Below are 23,074 nucleotides of genomic sequence, written 5' to 3' on the forward strand. Positions count from 1 at the left end.
AAGTGATTCAGTTAAGGATTCTGAGATGGGAAGATTGTCCCGGATTTTCCAGGAAACCCAATATGATCAGAAGAACCAGTGTAAGAGGGAAGCAGGAAGGTCAGAGTGAAGGAGGATGTGGCTACACGGCTGAGGACAGGGGGGCAGGTGCACACACCAAGGACGGAGGGCAGCCTCCGGAACCAGGAAAAGGCAAGGGACAGATTCTTCCCTACAGCATCCGGATAAAACACAGTCCTTGATTTTAACCTTACAAAACCATTTCAGACTTTTTCTTCTAGAAATGCAACTAATACATCTGTATTGTTTTATACCACTAAGTTCCAGGTAATTTATTACAGAGCATTGGAAATGACACAGGATGCAATGTCTTTCACGGCATATTAACAGTTGTGTGTTTAAGGACAGTCTGACTACCATGGTTTTAATTCACTGCTAGGGCTGCCTGATTTGAGAAAAGGGAAGTCAATTCTATTCTATTTCTACTCAAGGAATTATTTTATGTTAGTTGGGATGTTAACAGAATGTTAACCTGATGTTAACAAAATCAAGAATTTGAATTCTGTTTTGTTTTGTTTTTCCTTAGCTTCGAGATAAGACCTGCCATTGACCCTACAAGAGGATTCCTAACAGATGTTTTACGGGGTCACTCTCAGGAGTCCATGCTCTCTCAATATAGCCAGGTTTAAAATTCTTATCCCTGTTTAAAACTGTGAGATAAGTAGTTACACTTACCCAAAAATCATCCAAATCATTAGATAGCTAAATTTAAAAACAATCTATTATCTACTTCAAAATAAGATCTATTAACATAAAAAAAGTCAAGACCCCAGGGCATGCTACCTTTGTATACCTGGCCTTATAACTTTGATGGCTTGTAGACTTTGGATTTAAATTTCCCTAAAGCAAGAAACCAAGATATTTGGTGGAGAGAAGAGGTGGCAAGAAGTGTAGATATTAATGACCTGGTCTCTCAATTTAATTTTTGTTTGCTGTTATTTTTCTATTCCTATGTTATTTGAAAAGCATGAAAGTTAAATCCGAGTCGATATTCATTTTATAGCTTTTTTACATACATGCCACGTTAAAATTTTGTTTTATGTCTCACAAACTTTAATTTCCATTTTAAAGTTAAAAATCGGTCTCGAAGGTTATCAAAGTATGCAAAAGTATTCAAAAATTATATTTACTGTTATTAGAACATTTCATGTTGTTGCATATATTCTTTTAGCTGTTTGATATCATCCACTTGGCCTCATTATAATAAATGAGAGAAGATAGCTATGGAGCAAGTCTACCTTGTAACTTGGATGATTTCCCCACTTCATTTAATTGACTTTTCCCTACTGCTTTGCTCAGCATCATTTAATACCTTATGCCTAATTCTATTTAGAGTTTACAAATCCATAAAGTGAAAGATTGACTCCAACACTGTTACGACTTTCTAGTTGTGAACAGAACATAAGGTAATATTTTAATAGGCACTTGTTGCCTCAAATATACTTCTATAAATGTATAATGTTTAATTCTTAGGTACTGATTTTAATTTTTCTCAATATCATATAATAAAGCCTAGAGGAAAAGTGCAAAGGCCGTCAAGTCTATCACTTAATCTGCAAGAGCTAACAATACATACATTGAAACTATCTTGTTTCAAGATTTAATACCCATTAATATTTCAAAAGGTACTACAGATTTAGAAATTTTTAAAATTTGAAAATGTCCGATTTCTAAATTTGGTACACACTGAAGGAAAAAAAATTCATCCCTGTTCTTGCCATTTTTTTTTTCATAGAATGTGCACAGATCAAAAAGAATAGGTTGGGATTTTCCCTCAGTGGAAGGCAATAATTTTCAACCAGTTTCAATCATGAGAAGTTGTAATCTTCATCATCTTTCAGGAGCTTCACTGGAGAGAGGTCATTTGTCTTAGCCACTTAATGTTTACCAAGATACTATGTGAGTCATGTCATTGAAAACTGACCAGAAATTCACAGCAATTCAAAAGCCAGGCACACAGGCAATATTTCACAACTTTTTCTCCAACCTAGGCACGTCAAAGTATTTGTTTTCCTATATAAAATGTGTGCATGCATGCGTGTGAAATTAAGTCAGGCTGTTTTAATCCACCAGAGACTCCAACGACAATTTTAATGGTATTCTGATGAATAAATACTTGCCAAGGGAATGACTATATGAAAAGAAAATCATTTTCCAGTGTGCAAAACGCTGGTCTAGTTGTCATCCCACTTCCGAATTTATCTATCAATAAGCAAAAAAGAGCAACCATATTTTTTCAATGTCCTATCAGAATAAGTAATTTTTAAATGTGAATTTTTAAAAATTCTCCTGAAGCAACAAACAATATGGATCAAACAGACTTTGTGACCCTCCAGCTACTGTCCAATATTTTTCCCTGTAAATCACTGGTTCTCAAAATGTGGACCACAAAACTAACAGCACCAGCATCAGGTGGAATATTGTTAGATGAGCAAATCTTTTTTTTTTTAGACTTTTTATAGGCAGAGAGAGAGAGAGGGAGAGAGTCAGAGACACAGTCAGAGGGATAAGCATGCTCCATGCCGGGAGCCTGACCCGGACTCGATCCCAGGACTCCAGGATGGCGCCCTGGGCCAAAGGCAGGTGCCAAACCGCTGAGCCACCCAGGAATCCCCTAGAAGAGCAAATCTTAAACACACTCCAGGGAGTTCAGAAACTGAGGTAGTAGGGCCCAGGAATTTTCAAGGCCCCCATGAGATTGTCATGCAAACTGAAGTTTCAGAACCCTTGTTTTACGACCAACTCTGACTAGAAGTGTGCGTGCATGTACTCTAAACATTCAGAATCGCAACCTTGCAAACAGTGCACACTCATTTGCGGTATGGGTTCCCAAACTACCATTTAATAATGGAAAATACCACTGTAAAGTCAGCAGTGTAGAAATTTCAAGTAAACAAAGAATTATGCGATGTGGAAGTGCATGTATCGATGGGCCAACCACGTCTTCATGTTCGGCAGAACCGGGCTGGCAAGCTGTCACGGAGGGAGGCATCCATCAACTCCGTGTGTTCATAGAAGTAAACATTTTTCCTAAGACTTATTTTTTTTGTTGTAGAGAGAGAGCGAGCATGAGCAGGAGGGCCAGAGGGAGAGCGAGAGAGAATTTCAAGCACACCCCTACCTGAACATGAAGTGACGGGGGCGGATCTCAGGACCATGAGATCACTACCTGAGCCAAGACCAAGAGCTGGATGCTTAACTGGCTACACCACCCAGGCGCCCCAAAATTAAACACTTTAAACAATAGTAAATTGTCAACAGAGTACAAATCATGTTATATATTGTTTTCACATTTAACGGTAAATCTGCATTTAAAAATTAGAAGTATTCCATTATGTTGTATCAGAGGCCTCAAAACTTTTCTGAGGTACCTATATTTGGGGACACTTATATGAATGCAATGAGCAATAGTAATTCATTTTATACCTAACTAATTTAGAGGTAGCAATTTTTAAATATTCTCTCCTTATTCTACAGTCACATTTCCATGTGAGTAGGTGTTGAGTGATGAAAATATTCAACGGATTCAACTTTTATAGATTGTTTTTACTCTTTTGCTAATTTTTGGGAACAAAAGCATAAAACTTTACTACTTTCCTGATGTTATCCAGTGCTATATTTGCCAAAATATCAGTAAAAGCTGCACATGAATTTTAGATAATATCGATTAAACTTTGTTATTCTATAACACTTGCACATTGGAAAGTTCAGTTAGACAACAATGCCAAGGGATCCCTGGGTGGCGCAGTGGTTTAGCGCCTGCCTTTGGCCCAGGGCGCGATCCTGGAGACCCGGGATCGAATCCCACGTCGGGCTCCCGGTGCATGGAGCCTGCTTCTCCCTCTGCCTATGTCTCTGCCTCTCTCTCTCTCTCTGTGGGACTATCATTAAAAAAAAAAGACAACAATGCCAATAAAAGGAAATTTTAATATATTAAACTTAGGAAGTGTAGATTTTGTAAGTTCTCTATTATAAGTTTTATATTTCTAAATATAAATTTTGTAGTTATACTCTTTTTAAGAATATATGCATATATGGGCCTTGGCATCACAACTCGCTCATCCATAAAGTTAACATTTTTGATTATATAACAATCCAGCATTATTATTCTGGACTCACATGCCAAAAACTTAATATAAGTTATTTTTATGTATAATGCAGAACTGTCCATAAATGAGTCCCTCATCCTCCTTCCTTTTTGTTAGGTGTGTGCTTCTCTGACAGGAAAGGGAGGAAACCTGCGCTCCCTCTAAAACATCTTGAAACAGACACATACATACATATGTATATATATATATATGCATGCATAAATAAGCTTGGTTAAATATAGAAATTATGAATACTTAGAGTGATATTTTTTCTGAGTGTTTCCCATCCAATGCATCAAGTGAAGAAAAGGACATGAACTAATGGAATATGATATAGTAGATTTGATAATGTTACACTTAGCTTTATATATTTTAAAAATTTTAATATGGAGGATAAAATCTGTCTTAAAACGCATTATGTTCATTTAAAAAATGAAAATTAATATTACTTTTATTGATTCATTTTTTATTGAATTTGTTTTTTGTGTATATGCTACTTAAAATATGAAATGAAATTTTAATTTGGCTTAGTTATCAAATACTGTAGCCTGACCTCATTCTTAGCCATCAGCAACACTTTCAAAAAGGACTCAAATTAAAAAAAAAAAAATTTATTATATAGGTAAGCCATGGCCATTGTAGTTAATATGTAAAATATAGAAATGGATAAGGATATTGTTTATATATATATATATAAATTTAATTGTTTATATCATATATAAACAATTAAAATATCTACTAAAATATTTTGATTTAAATATGTTCAGTCTTTTACACCAGTGTATATTAAAATATGCATGTTTTGATACAGAATAGGTTTAATACATATTTATGTATTCAAATCTGTCCATCTGTTCTGGTGTGAATCTTCTATTATATTTAAGCTAAGGTGATTCTTCATCATGAAATCCAAAATTCAAATATTCACTTTTGCTGTTTTTTCTCTAGCTCCTTTAGGTGTAAGGTTAGCTTTTTTACTTGAGTTCTTTCCAGTTTTTGAATGGATGCTTGTATTGCGATGTATTTCCCCCTTAGGACTGCTTTTGCTGCATCCCATCGATTTTGAATGGTTGTACCTTCATTCTCATTAGTTTCCATGAATCTTTTTAATTCTTCCTTCATTTCCTGGTTGACCCTTTCATCTTTTAGCAGGATGGTCCTTAACCTCCACGTGTTTGAGGTCCTTCCAAACTTCTTCTTGTGATTTAGTTCTAATTTCAAGGCATTATGGTCTGAGAATATGCAGGGGAAGATCCAAATCTTTTGGTATCGGTTCAGACCCGATTTGTGACCCAGTATGTGGTCTATTCTGGAGAAAGTTCCATGTGCACTTGAGAAGAATGTGTATTCAGTTGAGTTTGGATGTAAAGTTCTGTAGATACCTGAAGTCCATCTGGTCCAGTGTATCATTTAAAGCTCTTGTTTCTTTGCAGATGTTGTGCTTAGAAGACCTATCCAGTGCAGAAAGCCTTAAATCGAAGTCACCAAGTATAAGTGTATTATCATCTAAATATGTCTTAATTTTGGTTATTAATTCATTGATATATTTGTCATCTCCCACATTCAGGTCATATATATTGATAATTGTTAAGTCCTCTTCTTGGATAGATCGTTTAAGTATGATATAGTGTCCCTCTTCATCTCTCACTACAGTCTTTGGGGTAAAGTTCAGTTTATCTGATATAAGGACCGCTACCCCTGCTTTCTTTTGAGGACTTTTTTTTTTTTGAGGACCATTTGAATGGTAAATGGTTCTCCAACCTTTTATTTTCAGGCTGTAGGTGTCCTTCTGTCTAAAATGAGTCTCTTGTGGACAGCAAATAGATGGGTCCTGCTTTTTTATCCAGTCTGAAACCCTGCGCCTTTTGATGGGGTCATTAAGCCCGTTCACATTCAGAGTTACTATTGACAGATAGGAGTTTAGTGTCATCATGATATCCATTCAGTCCTTGTTTTGTGGATTGTTCCACTGAACTTCTTCTTAAAGGGTAATTTTAAGAGTTCCCCCTTAAAATTTCTTGCAGAGCTGTTTGGATGTCACATATTCTTTCAGTTCCTGCCTGTCTTGGAAGCTCTTTATCTCTCCTTCCATTTTGAATGAGAGCCTTGCTGGATAAAGTATTCTTGGTTACATGGTCTTCTCATTTAGGACCCTGAATATATCCTGCCAGCCCTTTCTGGCCTGCCAGGTCTCTGTGGAGAGGTCTGCTGTTACCCTAATACTCCTCCCCATAAAAGTCAGGGATTTCTTGTCTCTTGCTGCTTTAAAGATCTTCCCTTTATCTTTGGAATTTGCAAGCTTAACTGTTAGACGTCAAGGTGTTGAAAGGTTTTTATTGATTTTAGGGGGGGATCTCTCTATTTCCTTCATCTGAATGCCTGTTTCCCTTCCCAGATTAGGAAAGTTTTCAGCTAGGATTTGTTCAAATACATATTCTGGCCCTCTGTCCTTTTCAGCGCCCTCGGGAACCCCAATTAAACGTAGGTTTTTCTTCCTCAGGCTGTCGTTTATTTCCCTTAATCTTTCCTCATGGTCTTTTAATTGTTTGTCTCTTTTTTCCTCAGTTTCCCTCTTTGCCATCAACTTGTCTTCTATGTCACCCACTAGTCTTCCACCTCGATAACCCTCGTCATGAGGACTTCTAGTTTGGATTGCATCTCATTCTATTGATTTTTAATTTCTGCCTGATTAGCTCTAAATTCTGCAGTCATGAAGTCTCTTGAGTCCTTTATGCTTTATTCTAGGGCCACCAGTAGCTGTGTAATAGTGCTTCTGAATTGGCTTTGTGGCATCGAATTGTAATCCAGATTTTGTAACTCTGTGGGAGAGAGGACTGTTTCTGATTCTTTCTTCTGAAGTGAGGTTTTCCTTCTAGTCATTTTGCTCAGTGCAGAGTGGCCAAAAACAAGTTGTATTGGGAAAAGGAGAAAAAGAGAGGAGAGAAAGAAGGAAAGAAAAGAGAAAAAGAAATAAGGAAGAAAAAAAGAGAAGAAAAAGAGAAAGAAAAAGAAAGAAAGGGAAAAAGGGTGGGGGAAGCAAACAGAAATCAAAAATAAAAAAAAAAACACGGGGGAGTATCTTCTGATTCTGTATACTTTAAGTCCCTTAAATTCCCCTGGAACTTGTCTGTCTAGCTGGTCTTCTGGGGGAGGGGCCTGTTGTGATTTTCAGGTGTTAGCACTTGGGGGAGCTGCTCTGCCCCTGCCTGGTGCAGGGCTCAGTGGGGGTTGTTTACCCCGTGAGACCCCAGGAGGAACAACCACAGTGGCAGGGCCAGGTCTGGAGCCCTGGATTCAGCTCCCGCAGTAACTCCGGAGCTCTCTGTCTGCTGCAGGGGCCTGGATGCTCGGGGGTGGGTCCGCTGATCTGCTCAGCTCCAGGCAGGAGGGTCCTAGCTGTCCTGGGCCCTCCTGGCCTCTGCCTGTCCCGGGGGGAGGCCGGATCCTGGGCTGTGTCCCAGTCGCCTAGTGCTCCTGGGGCCTGCGCTGTTGGATGTTTCTAGCAGCAATGTCCACAACAGCCAAACTGTGGAAGGAGTCTTGGTGTCCATCGAAAGATGAATGGATAAAGAAGATGTGGTTTATGTATACAATCGAATATTACTCAGCCATAAGAAATGACAAATACCCACCATTTGCTTCGATGTGGATGGAACTGGAGGGTATTATGCTAAGTGAAATGAGTCAAGCAGAGAAGGACAAACATTTTATGTTCTCATTCATTTGGGGAATATAAATAATAGTGAAAGGGAATAGAAGGGAAGGGAGAAGAAATGGGTAGGAAATATCAGAAAGGGAGACAGAACATGAGAGACTCCTAACTCTGGGAAACGAACTAGGGGTGGTGGAAGGGGAGGAGGGCGGGGGGTGGGGGTGAATGGGTGACGGGCACTGAGGGGGGCACTTGACGGGATGAGCACTGGGTGTTATTCTATATGTTGGCAAATTGAACACCAATAAAAATAAATTTATTATTTAAAAAAAAAGTGCAAGTAAGTAGACAGCACAGAGAGACCTGCATTTCTGCCTCCTGGGCAGTGAATGCCAAGTGGATCTTTCCAGGTTGGAAGGAAAAAGAGAAGGAGCTTCATGTACTTGTGAAACAGGACATAAAGCCACCCCGACAAGGCTTTGACAAAAGTTACCAGTACATACAAGATGAGCGATTTGTCTATTTGAGACTTAACTAGGGTGGCACCTGGTGTTCAGAAGGGCTCAGTGATGGGGTTGTAACAAGGAGAATGCTGCAGAAGCAGGCACGATGGGGACTCGGTCACGGGGGACAGTCTCTGAAGGTTGAGCCACTCACACGAACACGTGCCCCGTACCGCAGCCTTTCAAAGGGAGTCACACGGGATTTCTGGGTCTCGTTAGAATGAATTTACTTAAGAACAAACTTTCGTTATGGACATTCTCTGCAATCTGAGAGCGCAGCAACCAAAAGAAAAGCAAGGACATAATCCTGCTGCCTTTATAGGGGATTACGGAGATGCTCTGACTCGAGCCTTTAAACCCACTCTGGACACACCTCCTGTCCTGCAGGCCTTAAGACCCCTTTGAGGATCCCTGGGTGGGGCAGCGGTTTGGCGCCTGCCTTTGGCCCAGGGCGTGATTCTGGAGACCCAGGATCGAATCCCACATCGGGCTCCCGGTGCATGGAGCCTGCTTCTCCCTCTGCCTATGTCTCTGCCTCTCTCTCTCTCTCTGTGACTATCATAAATAAATAAAAATTAAAAAAAAAGACCCCTTTGAGCAGCTCCTTCCACCCATCGATGTGTCCGATGAACTGTGATCACATAGATGCAAAAAGGACACTTCACACCCAGATATGTCCCTGCTCAGCAGCGTCCAGAAAGTTGGGAGCCAGGCCGCTGCACCTCGGGGCCAGGTCCCCCTGTGGCCAGGCCGGTGGTGCAGCCAGGCCCAGCGCCCGGAGAGCACAGTGTGGGCAGCTCAGGGTGCAGGCGAGGGGGTGCTGTGATGTCCGGGGGTCGGGGGCTCCCACCTCCTCCTGGTCCCCCTGCTCTGCATGAAGGCTTCGGCTACTGGCTCCGGCCCAACAGTGCCTCGCCTAGGCCTGTGTCTCCCTTCCTGTGGGAAGCAGGACACAGCCAGGCTTCGGGGTGGCCCTGGACCCCTCACGCTCTGCGGGGGAGGGTCCCCGGGGGTCCATCAGCCTGGCGCCCCGGACTAGCCAGCCCGCCGCCTCCACACCAGGATGCTCCAGGGGCAGGACACAGCACAGGGCCCCGGGAGGGCCTGGCGGGTGGGAGGGTACTCATGTGACTGGCCCTCCTCTCCATCCCTGGGGGAGGGTGCTCCCGTGACCCAGTCCTCCTCTCCATCCCCAGGGGAGGGTGCTCCTGTGACCTGCCCTCCCTCCTCTGAATACTCCTGTGAACCTGCCCTCGTCTCCATCCCCAGAGGAGGGTGCTCACAGTGACCAGCCCTTCTCCCCAGTCCCAGCCCCTCTGCCCTGGGAAACGTCTGTCTTCATGTCAGTTGACACCTTGAGCCTTCCTGAGACCTTTGCCTCTAAAATGGGCTTAAAAACACAAAGGCTTTTACAGTTTGACTCCTTCTCGCTCTTAAAGGGCAATGATGGTCTCTTGCTGTTCTGGACATCTTACCTGTAATTAGAAGCAGTTCTCTGAAGGTGCATTTACCTTGTTTTCAATTATTAGAAAAAATTATTATTTTAATAAACCTGATTATCCCTGTCTTTTTGGCTGTGTGTGTAAATGCCCTATGCACGGACCTTTAGGGATGGAGTTCTGGATCATAGGCTCTATGTAGTTCATGTATTTTAATTTTATGTGCATTTTATACTCCATGAGCTATTGTTTCTGCTTTTAGGGTCATAATTTACTTACATTTGCCCACACAGTTTTTCTTTCCATTACTCTATACCTTAATGATTTTAGTGTTTCTCTCTGTTATTGTATTTTTGTCCTGGAAAAAGTAATTTTAGTAATTCTTTCAAATGAGAGTGTGCTGCTGATGAATTCACTCCGTTTTATTTTGGTTCGAGATATTTATTTCTATTCTTCAGTCCAAAAGATACAGATATAGAGTTCTGTTTGGCAGTCATGTTCTTTCTGGAATTTAAAGCTTATTCCATTCTCTTCTGGCTTTCATCACTTAAGATGATAATAGTTAACTGTTGATTTTATTGTTACTCCATGAAGGCTAAACTTCTCTTAATGCTCCCACCCCTGGCTGCTTTTCAGTTTCTAATTTCTTTTTAACTTATATTTTAATATGCTCAGATTCAGATGTCTTATGCTAGTTTGCTTGTTTGTGTTTAACTGCCTGGGATCTATCATTCTTGAATCTATAGATGATGCATTTTATCATTTTTAGAAAATCTCAGCCATTATTTCTTCATGTATTATGTTAGCATCACCTTTTCTCTTCTGTGTTTCGTCGTTTGCAATCACATAAATTAGACTTTATTCCATATACACACATTTTATCTTTTTCTTCCTTCTCTTTGTTCACTTGTAAAAACTCTTCTGGTGCTCTAGTCTGGATATTTTCTCCTGAACTTTATTCCAATCCTCCATTCTTCTTTACCTAAAACATGGATGAGTGACTTTTTTTTTTTTTTTTTTGTAAAAGACTAGATAGGAAATATCTTATGCTTTGTAGGACACACAGGTTAGAAAACTGGGCATCCTAATACACAGAGAGTCAGACACATTATGTAACCACGCGGCTATGACCTGTTCCAATACAAAATCCATTATCAAGTATTCTGCATTTGGACCATAGGCTGACATTTGCCAATATTATGTTTAATAGGACCTTTGAGTTCATAATTTCATTACTGTATTTTTTATGTCTAGAGTTTACATTAGACCATTTTCATAGCCTCTAGTTCTCTGGTGAAATTTAATATATTACCAGCTCTTTCCTGAGCACCTTCGTTGTCGTTATTTTGGCATTTGTGTCTGATAATTCCAATGTCTGAATCAGCACTGAGTCTACTTCTACTGCTGTTTTTTGCTTTTAGCTGTATCTCTTGCCGTGTCTGTTAACATCTTATGAAGTCGGAGTCTTAATTAATATGAAAAACTCTCAGAGCTCCAAATGATACATTATCTTCAGCCTGTAGTCAGCATATGGATGTATCACCTTAATACAAGTCAGGTCAAGCTCGATCAAGGCTGAGTTTTAGTGCTTTTAAGACCCGGTGTATTTCTGCTTCTCCCTTACTCCCGTGGTTACTTGTTTTCAGAAGTCCTACATGAAATTCTTGGGAATTTGTAAGGGGCCCTACTCAGTGGCAAGCCCTGTGTGCCATCCTGGTGCTGGAGCTGCCCACTGCTGCAGGACCCCAGCCCTCCAGCCTGTGTGGCCTCGGGGTCGCTGGGCTCCTGGAGGAGGCAGCGGTGCTCCCTTGCCCAAGTCTCACTTGCAGGGAGATCTTGTTACTCAGGCATGGCGGGTTTAGCATCCTTGGCGTCTGGGTTGCACCTACCAGTCTTCAGAAATGTGGAGAAACTCCATTTATGGTCTCCATCCCTTAGTAGCCATCCTGCTCAGCTTCTCAGCTATTCCCGCTCATCTTAGAAATGGATGTTTGCTTGTCATGAAGAGTGGCGTGTGGCACCAAGTCCTCCCCTGTGAGCATCTCTTCTCCTGCCATAATCACCTTTCAAGCACACACTTACTTGAGAATTTTTCATTGCCTTTAAATAGATGGTTGATTTTCATTGTCTGCTTGTTTGAATAATTTCTAGTTTTTTCCTTAGTTTTTTGCTTCGTTTTGAGAGGATGTTATATAGTTTGCTATGAGGTAGTCCATCTTACCAGGGAAATGAAAGTTTACCTATTATTTTTTAATCTCTTGAAAATAATTCAACATGACGTTTTCCCCTCTTTTTATCACTTGCATTTGCTGTATCAAAGTCATGCGCTGCATGTTTCCTCTCTGCTCCATGTCTGAGGAGATCCCTCAACCTGTGTTACCCACACTCCCTTGCTGCCTGGCTTCCTATTGGGTTTTGGGGGAAGGGAGTCCAAGCATGGCAGCTGAGAGGCTAAAGCATTTGTTCCCTTTCTTCATGGAAGGAAGCATTCTCACCCTTTGGCCTCAGATTCTGTGCAAAGGCTGCTCTCACACGGGTCTAGCTTCCGTTTGGCTAGACCGCCATCCTGCTTTGCCCTTTCCATGTACTTTGGGCCTAAGGGTAGGTGGTGGGGTTTCTTGTTTTTGCTGGAAACGTGGTATTTAACTTGACCTCGGTTATTCCCTTAATAGCCCCTTAGTTACGTTTCTTTCAGTTAATCTTTTGAATATGCCATCTGCTCTGCTTGGACCTTGACTGATACATATTCACATTCTTCATCAGGATAATGAGAGGGGCTTTTGGGGATTTATAGCTAGGATGGTTCATATTTTGCCCCAAACTATGGACCTTTTAACGAATGTAGCCTTGCATTCAATAGAGTCAAACCTAAAAGAACAAATAGTGATAATTTCATAAAAAGAACTCTCCAAATGCACGTGTACACTAATGTAATTTGTGCACCTACAAAACACAAGATTAAAAAACAAAATGTTAGTTATGAAGTAGAACAAGATACATAGAGTTGTTAAGAAGATTCCAGCTGGCATTGTAGTACAAAGGTAAGTCAGTAATTAAAATGCATTGGGCTGGACAAAAATGGGGCAGACAAAGCTCAACTGGCTTTAGTTTGTCAGTGTCACTGACTTTGAGTATTTTTCATTACTACAATGATTAGTCTAAGATTTGCAGTTCTTCCCTTGACATGCTGACCTTTTCACATTGATTCTTTCTACCTGCTGCTAAGATGCAAAATCAATATAATCAAACAGGCAAATCACTTGATACTGAAATTGCCTGATAATAGAGAAGAAAATCTCATTATCCAGTGTCCTTGGATGTGCTTATGCATCTATAAAGACAGGCCCAGAGACCTACCTTGAAGGAGACCTGTTACACTCCCACATCCAACATGTGACCTTAGTATTTAAAGGTGTGCTGTTGAACAGAATCCAGTGGGCGGACGTGCCTGCTGATGTTTGATGACATCTCCCCTTGATGATATCCTATGGTATTTCTTTCTCTTTTACTTTTATGGTAGTTTTGTTAGCTCTCCTCCCATCCCCATTTCTCTCCTGTTTTTCTGCACCTCACCTGACATAGAGCTCGTTGAAACCAGATATGTAATGGAACAGTTTTAAAGAGGTGATTCAAAGGGATTGTGGACCCTGGTCATTTTTCTTCCCTTCCCATCCTTCCACTCCTTTGGGAGACATGCTGGTCATTTGAAATATTAACAGCAGCCCCTTCAGCCTTTGTGGGGTTTTTTTCTGCCAGAGTCCTGGATCTTGTTCACAAAAACCCAAAGCAAGTTGCTTCCTTAGGGGGGTTACCCTGACACAATTCCTTAAATCATAGTTTGTCAGTAGTCATCCATGTATCAGTTAGCTTTAATATACTACTAATTAATCTGCATAAAAAAACTAACTGTAGTACATGTAAAATTTGTAAAAAGTTGTTTTTAGAGCACCTTGCTCTGTTTGGAAAGTTTTGACTATTAAATTTTACTCCCTGAGAAAGAAAATCCGATAGGGAGTTCTATGATTCAGGTATTTGCTGGAAATGATATTTTATTTAGCTGTGCTATGTGTTCATCATTGTCAAGAGTGGCAAAACATATATGCTGATTTAAGGGCACAGTGCATTTCCTTTTGAATATTTTATCAAAGTTAAGTTTCTTAGTTACTTTTTTTAAAATGTGGTAATGTATTTTATAATCCATCGTTTTGAATCTAGGAATCAAACTGGTAACAGGATAATATAAAGAATCTACAACACGTTTTTCCCTTTGGAAGCAATCTTCATAGAACTCATCTATAATAAGGATATTACATATTCTCTAAATGTAATGCATTCACGTTAACTGGTGATAAATTGAGAATGTTCATTCTTAATGTCTGGTTGGAAACTAGTCCCAAATTTTAAAAATTGCTGTTTAAAGAAATAAACAAGTCTTCTATAGAAAAAATGTATTTTTATAGCATAGTAATTCATTCCATGAATGGGGCAGATGGGGCTGGTTGGAATCATCATCTCAACTAAGTGCCTTTTATTTGCTGAGATTGGGTCTCATGTCTATAATATAAAAATGTGTTCTGACTAAAGAACTGTTGTTTATCTCAACTTTTAATGGAAAAAAAGTTGATCGGTGTTGGGTTTAAATTATGAAAACATTTCAGACTTAAACTGCAATTGAAAAATATATGCTTTTTTTAAACTTTATTTTTTAGAGTAATGTAAGCTTCACAGCAGGACTGGGAGGATCATGGAGATTTTCCACATGTTGCCCACTGCCACACACACGTGGCCTCCTGCGTTATCAGCATCACTCACTAGGTAGTGCATTTGTTACCAACGATGAATCTACATTGAACATCAAAATCACCCAGAGTCCAGAATTAACCTCGAGGTTCGTGCTTGCTGTTGTGCATTCCATGGGCTTAGACAATCATATAATGACACTTATCCATCATTCTAAAATCATATAGAGTAGTTCCACTGCCCTAAACATGTGCTCTGTACATTTATCCTTTCTTCTGCCACCGTTGACATTTTTACTATTTCCATATTTTTACTTTTTCCAGAATATAATTTAGTCATAATTACGTGGTCTATAGTCTTTTCAACTGGCGTCATTCACTTCATAATATGTACTTAGGGTCTCTCCATGTCTTTTCATGGCTTGAAAGCTGATTTCCTCTTAGCACTGAATAAAATTCCCTTGTCGGATGTACCATAGTTATTTTTCCATTTACCTACTGAAGAAGAATAGATAAAAAAAATGATGTTCCCATTGCTTCACATCCTCACCAGCAATTAGTGTTGCCAGTGTTCCAGATTTTAGGAATTCTATTAGGTATGTTGTGATATCTTATGCATTTTTCTATGGGCATATCATGTGGACTATTTTTCATATGCTTGTTTTATATCCATATATATTTTAAGGTCTTTGGCCCATTATTTAACTGGGTTATTTTTCTAATTGTATAGTTTTATGAGTTCTTTCATATTTTGGATACCATCTTTTATCAGATATATTTTTTGCAAATATTTTCTCCTGGTCTATACCTTGTCTTCTAATTCCCTTGACATTGAATTTCATTGAGCAAAAGCTTTTAATTTTAATGAAGCTCAGCTTATCAATTATTTCTTTCATGGGTTGTGTCTTGTGTTATATCAAAAAGGCATCACCATACCCAAGATTATCTAGGTGTTCTCCTATATTGTCTTCTAGTTCTAAGACACAGTTTTTTCTTTAAGAATTATTCTAACCACATATTTTATATACGCACTTTTTAAAAATATACCATTTATATAAGAGAAAAATGAATGACACAATGTTTGTATATTAGATTATATTTAGATTTTTGACTGTATAAGTGGCCAGTTTCTTATAAGATAAAATATATTTGCACATCATTCTGAAAAATGGTTATTATAACTATTTTTAAATGAAAAAAGATCTCATCTAATACAGCAAATTCTGTAGTACCATTGATAACACTGATAGAATCATCTTCATTTGGGGAAGTAATTACTAATAATTCATAATCTTGTGTTGGAATAGCTCTCTTAGAAAAAAGGATTATTTAACTATTTTATTAAAGGTTTCCTGGTCAAATGATGAGAGAATCTTTACTCTGGGAAACAAACTGAGGGTTGCTGAAGGAAAGTGGGTGGGGAGGGTAGGGTAACTGGGTGATGGAGATTAAGGAGGGCATGGGATGTGATGAGCATTGGGTGTTATACTAGATGTTGCAATTTTAATTTGTTTATTTTTAAGATTTTATTTATTTATTTACTGAGAGAGAGAGAGAGAGAGAGAGAGAATGAGCAGAGGGAAGAGGCAGAGAGTGAGAAGCAGGCTCCTTGCTTGAGCAGGAATCCCTGATGTCGGGCTCAATCCCAGGGTCCCAAGATCATGACCTGAGCCCACACAGACACTCCAGCAAATTGAATTCAAATTAAAAAAATCAAATAAAAGTTTCCTGGAATTTTGTGCTATGTTTTAGAGACTCCTCCTCCTGCCTCCCTATCAATGCATTCATTTATTCATCCAGCAAATATTTACTCAGTACTTTCATAGACACAACAGGAGTTTAAAGGATATTTCTATTATGGATAAATAATTAGATAGAATGCAAATAAGAGTGACATGCATTCTTTCTTTGATAAATATTTACCTCTCATGTTTTAATTTTTAGCTCACTGATCCTTCATTTATGAAGTCTTTCATTTATTTAGCCCTTACACTGGAATCTTGACCTGTAAGTTTTAGATACTGGATTTATATAAATAAGAGATAAGTATCCATTCTGCATATGGGTATTTTTTAAACAAAACAAAAATTTTTTTTTTCAAAACAAAAATTTAAAAGACAATCTTATGCCCAAATCCCTTACTAACCTAAAAGTGGGGGAGCAAATATGGTGGCAGGAGTTTATGGAACATCTCTTATTTCTTTCTATTTGTTTTTTTTCTCTGAGAAATGGAGAAGAATAAGAAGTCATAGACTCAGTAAGGATGGATGAGGATGCATTATTAATTTGAGAAGAGGTCTGGCCTAGTTTTCCAGGGATGCAGAAGAATGAACAGAATAGGAAAAATATATTTGGTGCCATTAAAATCCTACTTGTGGTGAGACTCAAATGATCACAGAACTCACATGGTATGTGTTTTTCTTTAGCTGCATGAAACTTTGTGAGTTCAGATCCCAAGGAGGAGGAAATTTGTCTTAAACTAGGATTGTGATTATTCAAGCAAATGCTCTGAAGGGAGCATTGCATAATGGAGTTACGGGTACATGCCTGAAAGAAATTAAACCTTTCATGGAATTTGAGCTAGTAATATTGAAAAGGAAGGCACAGGGATCCCTGAGTGGCGCAGTGGTTTGGCGCCTGCCTTTGGCCCAGGGCGCGATCCTGGAGACCTGGGATTGAATCCCGCGTCGGGCTCCCGGTGCATGGAGCCTGCTTCTCCCTCTGCCTGTGTCTCTGCCTCTCTCTCTCTCTCTCTGTGTGACTATCATAAATAAATAAATAATTAAAAAAAAAGAAAAGGAAGGCACAAGGATGAGGTCATAAAGAACATTGAAAATGCAGTAGAAATGATGGACCAAAAGTCCAAGTGGGTCTGTGGCATTTTTGGAATTAGAGTACTAGAAGAAGTAAGCTGGAAAGATAGGAGCTGGTGATTGGTGACCTAGGTTCTTAAGGCAGTGGAAATTAGTAATTACAAACATAGGCATGATTATGTGAGTAGCTGAAGCATGCTGAGAGCCAAATCCATTGGAGAGAAGGATATGGAGTCACTGAGTGAGACACCAGGGCAAAAGTCATCAATGTAGATAATAAAATTATCAAGAAGGATTTTGATAAGAATTGTGGTGTAAGTCTTCAAGGAATAAGAGGAAACACAAAGGAGTAATAAGAGGCTTATAAGTAGGGAGGAATATAGTGAGTGCAATACAGATGGGTAATTCTTCAAGATTATTATAAAAAACATGAAATTTTAGAAAGGAGGAGGGAGAGAGCCTGGTCACAGCAATGATTAGCAGGTCTTGTGACAATTCCTGAGCCCCCAGAGGAACAACTATGCCCCCAACCCCACCCACCTCTCCCCACCTCCTGCCTTCTGCCATCCAGGCATTTGTGGGAATCGTGCAATGGAGGAAATAGCCTTCACTTGAGAAGACTTTAGGGGAAGCGATGTCCTCAGTGGGGAGACAGTTTCAAGTAGGGAAAAATATTGATAAGAACTTTGGGGTAGCGGTTAGAGATACAGGCAGTTTTAGCAAAGCCTGATCATGAATTCTGAACATCACTGTGCAACAGTGTCAGGATATAGATGTAGGAGTATCACCTAACAGAACGGGAATTCGAGACTGATGTTAACATATTTGGGGATTAGATCCTAGAAAGTCATTATGCAAATGTAAGAAACTAGGAAGATTTGCTTAATGCTGCTACATGCTCTGTTTCTTAGAAATAAATTTTAGAAATAAATTCCATTGGTTACTTGTTTGGAAATAATTTGGTTTGGGAATAAAATGATTTGATTGATGAATATATTGCCTAACTGAGATCATCTCTTTATAAACTAACAAAGATTTAAATAATTAGTGTGAATAAATAGAAACATTTGAACTGTTTTGAGAATATTTTCATTTTTCTCTAGCAGGGGTACACTTACTGCTTTTGAGTTGATATATCTTTTTTCAGTACATTCTACTTATTACTGCAGACTTCCAATGGGATAGGATTGGGATGGGTGGGAGGGGACATAAGGTTGAATTGACATTAACTCTTTATTAAATCCAAGAAATAATTTCTTGAGTAGAGAATGAGGTAGTGTTTGTGTGTGTGAGAGAGAGAGAGACAGAGAGAGAAGTAGGGAGGCAGAGAAGTGGAGTGAGATGGCACAGGTCATCTTTCAGAATATTTTTTGGTCACTGAGCTGAGCAAGCAGTAGGAAAAGCACTTTTAGCAATAGAGAAGAGAAAGTTGGCAGCTACTTAATAGAAGAAGCTGGTAGGAGGAGGTCAGTAGTCAGAGAGAGAGAACATCTAACAATAACTTACCCAAGTTAAATGGCATTTGAAATTACTGAGATAAGAGATCTTGGTAACAGTACATCTTGTGTCACATTATTTATTGATGGAAATAGAATATTTTAGAAGAAGTAAGTTGAGAGTGGGACCTTGGGATTCACTACTTTTAAAAGGACAAGCTTATGTTTCAACAGCACCTGCATACATTGATACAAAATGTGAGAATAAATGAACTTCCAAACACATAATAAGACAGAAAGTAAGTACAGGGTGATACTCGTTTATGCTTATTTTGAGAGTTGAGACCAAACTACATAGTTGAGTGCGATGTAGAAAGAAATTAATACATTAAATTGTTCTTCAATTTTGACAAGATTTTCAACTCTTTTCCAAAGTGATTTTGAATATACTATCTAATATCATCCTCTCTCTGAAGTAATACACGAATTCTTCAAAAAGGGGCGGGGGATAAACCAAGAGAAGAAAAGAAATCACCGGCACTGAGCAAACGTGATTGCGAGTCCATTAAATGCCATTCAAGATGTTTCTACATTAAGAGAGAAGAGTAGAATGATATGACACTTTTTAATGACCCGTGCTTTTTGCAGCACACTTTGTTGGCTTCAGAGGGTAAGGGTAGGACAAGCCGTGATCAGGAGAAGCTTTCAACTCATGGTGCAAATGCAGAGATAAACCTGAACTGGTGTTTTTGCGTGTGTGCCACTGATTCCGAACCCCACGAGGTCCTGTCAGGCAAATATGTGCGCTTCACCTTGGCTCCGACTCTGTGATTAAGGTCCCCCTACCTCTGATCGGCTGGGTCAGTGCACGCATGCATCCCGTTTTCAACGACAGAAGCCCTGTTGATACATCTTTTTTTGTTCTGCTCTGCATTACACGTGCCCTTGTATGCGTATATTTTTGTGCCTTTCCAATCACTTCGGTAGGCAATCAGGAAACAAATGCTATGTGAAGGTTGCGATATTTTATTCCGAGTGGTTTTTAAATATATAAGTAAAAAATGAATTGAAAATCATAAACCTGTTTACTGACAAATGAGGGAAATATTGAAATGTTTCAGTTTGCCGTGGTTTCAATATCTTAACCAAGATTCACATTCATAATTGTTTATATTAACTATGGCAGGCAGAATGAAAATAAATGGAAACATCCTCTAAAAAGAATCAAAACCAAATATATTTTTACCTTTTCAGAACATAGTTATACATATTCTATGTGAATAACTTTACTTGATGATTCAGAGATTATAGAAATGGATTAGACACTGATCCCTAACGTAGAGGGGCATACAACTGAGCAAAAGAAAGAATTCATGGGATAAATAACCCTAACATTTGGTAGAAGAGGGCCCATGCATCAGAGAGTTATGGATAAAATGTCCTGGGCATTTAAAAAAAGAATAAAGCTTTTGTTTTTGTTTCTTTGCTTTTTTTTTGAGAGGTTTGAAAAGACTCTATGAAAAAAATTGGAATGAAGTTGGTCATCAAAGGACAGCTAAAATACGCAATTGGTGACAGTAGCAAAGATAGGAATGGACCTACCAAGAAAAAGACAAGGATGTGAATACATTAAAGTCCTGAAACAGGAGGCTCAGCTGAGTCAGAGGGTCACAGATGTAAAACTGATTGAAAAACTGATGTGGGGAATTGGTTAAACTTGTTTTCTTCTGTAGGCAGTGAGGAGCTTTAAAGATTTAAACAAGGCTATGAGATGATGATGACAGCTGTGCATCAAGATTAGTCCTGTAACTGTGGAATGCTTTTTAAAATATATTTTATTTATTGATTCATGAGAGACACAGAGACAGAGGCAGAGACACAGGCAGAGGGAGAAGCAGGCTCCATGCACCGGGAGCCCGACGTGGGATTCGATCCTGGGTCTCCAGGATCATGCCCTGGGCCAAAGGCAGGCGCCAAACCGCTGCGCCACCCAGGGATCCCTTAAAATATATTTTATTTATTGATTCATGAGAGACACAGAGACAGAGGCAGAGACACAGGCAGAGGGAGAAGTAGGTTCCCTACAGGGAGCCCAATGGGGGACTCAATCCCAGGACCCCGGGGTCAGGCCCTGAGCCAAAGGCAGGTGCTAAACCACTGAGCCACCCAGGCATCACCGTTGAATGATTTAGTGTTTTAGTAGATAATTGTTATGCAAAAAAATCGGATAACAAACATAAACATTTCCTTAAAAATAAATTTAGTAAACAAAATTATTTTAAAATAAATTTATTGATTTAAATAAATAACAATTTATCTTCTTACCTGGAAAGAAGCCAGGTAAGAGCCATTAACTGGTAGGAACACTTCATAGTTATGGACACATGGGATCCCTGGGTGGCGCAGCAGTTTAGCGCCTGCCTTTGGCCCAGGGCACGATCCTGGAGACCCGGGATCGAATCCCACGTCGTGCTCCTGGTGCATGGAGCCTGCTTCTCCCTCTGCCTGTGTCTCTGCCCCTCTCTCTCTCTCACTGTGTGCCTATCATAAATAAAATAAAAAATTAAATATAGTTATGGACACAAAAAAATAAAAAATAGTATTTGAGACAAATTCCTGGAGACTGAGTGAAGACTACCATAAGAATGGTGTAACACCTATGGTAGGCTGTCTTAGTAGGAACAAAGTCTGTTTTTAATTTGTTTTTACTTATACATCCAGAGTATTCTAACAAAGACATAGTCTTATTTATTTATTTATTTATTTATTTATTTATTTATTTATTATTTATTATTTATTTATCTTTATTGGAGTTCCATTTGCCAACATACAGCATATCACCCAGTGCTCATCCCGCCAAGTGCCCCCCTCAGTGCCCATCACCCAGTCACCCCCAGCCCAGCCCACTTCCGCTTCCACTAACCCTTCTTCATTTATCAGAGTTAGGAGTCTCTCATATTGTGTCACCCTCACTGTAATTTTCACTCATTTTCTCTCCTTTCCCCTTTATTCCCTTTCACTATTTCTTATATTCCCCGTATGAGTGAGACCATATGTTTGTCCTTCTCCGATTGACTTATTTCACTCAGTATAATACCCTCCAGGTCCATCCACATCGAAGCAAATGGTGGACATTTGTCATTTCTAATGGCTGAGGAATATTCCAGGGTATACATAGACCACAGCTTCTTGATCCATCTTCTGTCAATAGACACCGAGCCTCCTTCCACAGTTTGGCTATTGTGGACTTTGCTGCTATAAACATTTGGGTGCAGGGGTCCTGGCATTTCACTGCATCTGTATCTTTGGGGTAAATCCCCAGCAGTGCAATTGCTGGGTCTTAGGGCAGATCTATTTTTAACTCTTTGAGGTACCTCCACAGAGTTTTCCAGAGTGGCTGCACCAGTTCACATTCCCACCAACAGTGCAGGAGGGTTCCCCTTTCTCCACATCTTCTCCAACATCTGTTGTTTCCTGTCTTGTTAATTTTCCCCATTCTCACTGGTGTGAGGTGGGATCTCATTGTGGTTTTGATTTGTATTTCCCTGATGGCAAGTGATGCAGAGCATTTTCTCATGTGCTTGTTGGCCATGTCTATGTCTTCCTCTGTGAGATTTCTCTTCATGTGTTTTGCCCATTTCATGAATGGATTGTTTGTTTCTTTGGTGTTGAGTTTAATAAGTTCTTTATAGATCTTGGAAACTAGCCCTTTATCTGATAGGTCATTTGCAAATATCTTCTCCCATTCTGTAGGTTGTCCTGTAGTCTTGTTGACTGTTCCTTTTGCTGTGAAGAAGCTTTTTATCCTGATTACATACCAAGAGTTTATTTTTGCTTTTGTTTCCCTTGCCTTCATGGATGTACCTTGCAAGAAGTTACTGTGGCCAAGTTCAAAAAGGGTTTGTGTGTTCTGATCTAGGATTTTGATGGAATCTTGTCTCACATTAAGATCTTTCATCCATTTTGACTGTATCTTTGTGTCTGGTTTAAGAAAATGGTCTAGTTTCATTCTTCGGCACATGGCTGTCCAATTTTCCCAGCACCATTTATTGAAGAGACTGTCCTTTTTCCAGTGCATACTCTTTCCTTTTTTGTTGAATATTAGTTGACCATAGAGTTGAGGACCCATTCCTGGATTCTCTATCCTGTTCCATTGATCTATGTGTCTGTTTTTGTGCCAGTACCACACCGTCTTGATGACCACAGCTTTCTAGTACAACTTGAAATCCAGCTTTGTGATGTCCCCGGCTGTGGTTTTCTTTTTCAATATTCCCCTGGCTATTCAGGGTCTTTCTGACTCCACACAAATCTGTAGTCTTAAGAGAAAAAGTTTTTACAGATTCT

General features: G+C 39.4%; 1 long non-coding RNA gene across 1 annotated transcript; it reads left to right on the forward strand.

Moving 5' to 3' along the window:
- Positions 1-379: 379 nt before the first annotated feature.
- LOC144309602 (uncharacterized) lies at positions 380-3,318 on the forward strand. The gene is made up of 2 exons (XR_013375552.1): positions 380-683; positions 3,116-3,318. It is a non-coding gene; the product is annotated as an uncharacterized LOC144309602 (long non-coding RNA).
- Positions 3,319-23,074: the final 19,756 nt, after the last annotated feature.

Source organism: Canis aureus, unplaced genomic scaffold, assembly GCF_053574225.1.
Source record: "Canis aureus isolate CA01 unplaced genomic scaffold, VMU_Caureus_v.1.0 ptg000124l_RagTag, whole genome shotgun sequence".
NCBI classification, from domain to species: Eukaryota; Metazoa; Chordata; class Mammalia; order Carnivora; family Canidae; genus Canis; species Canis aureus.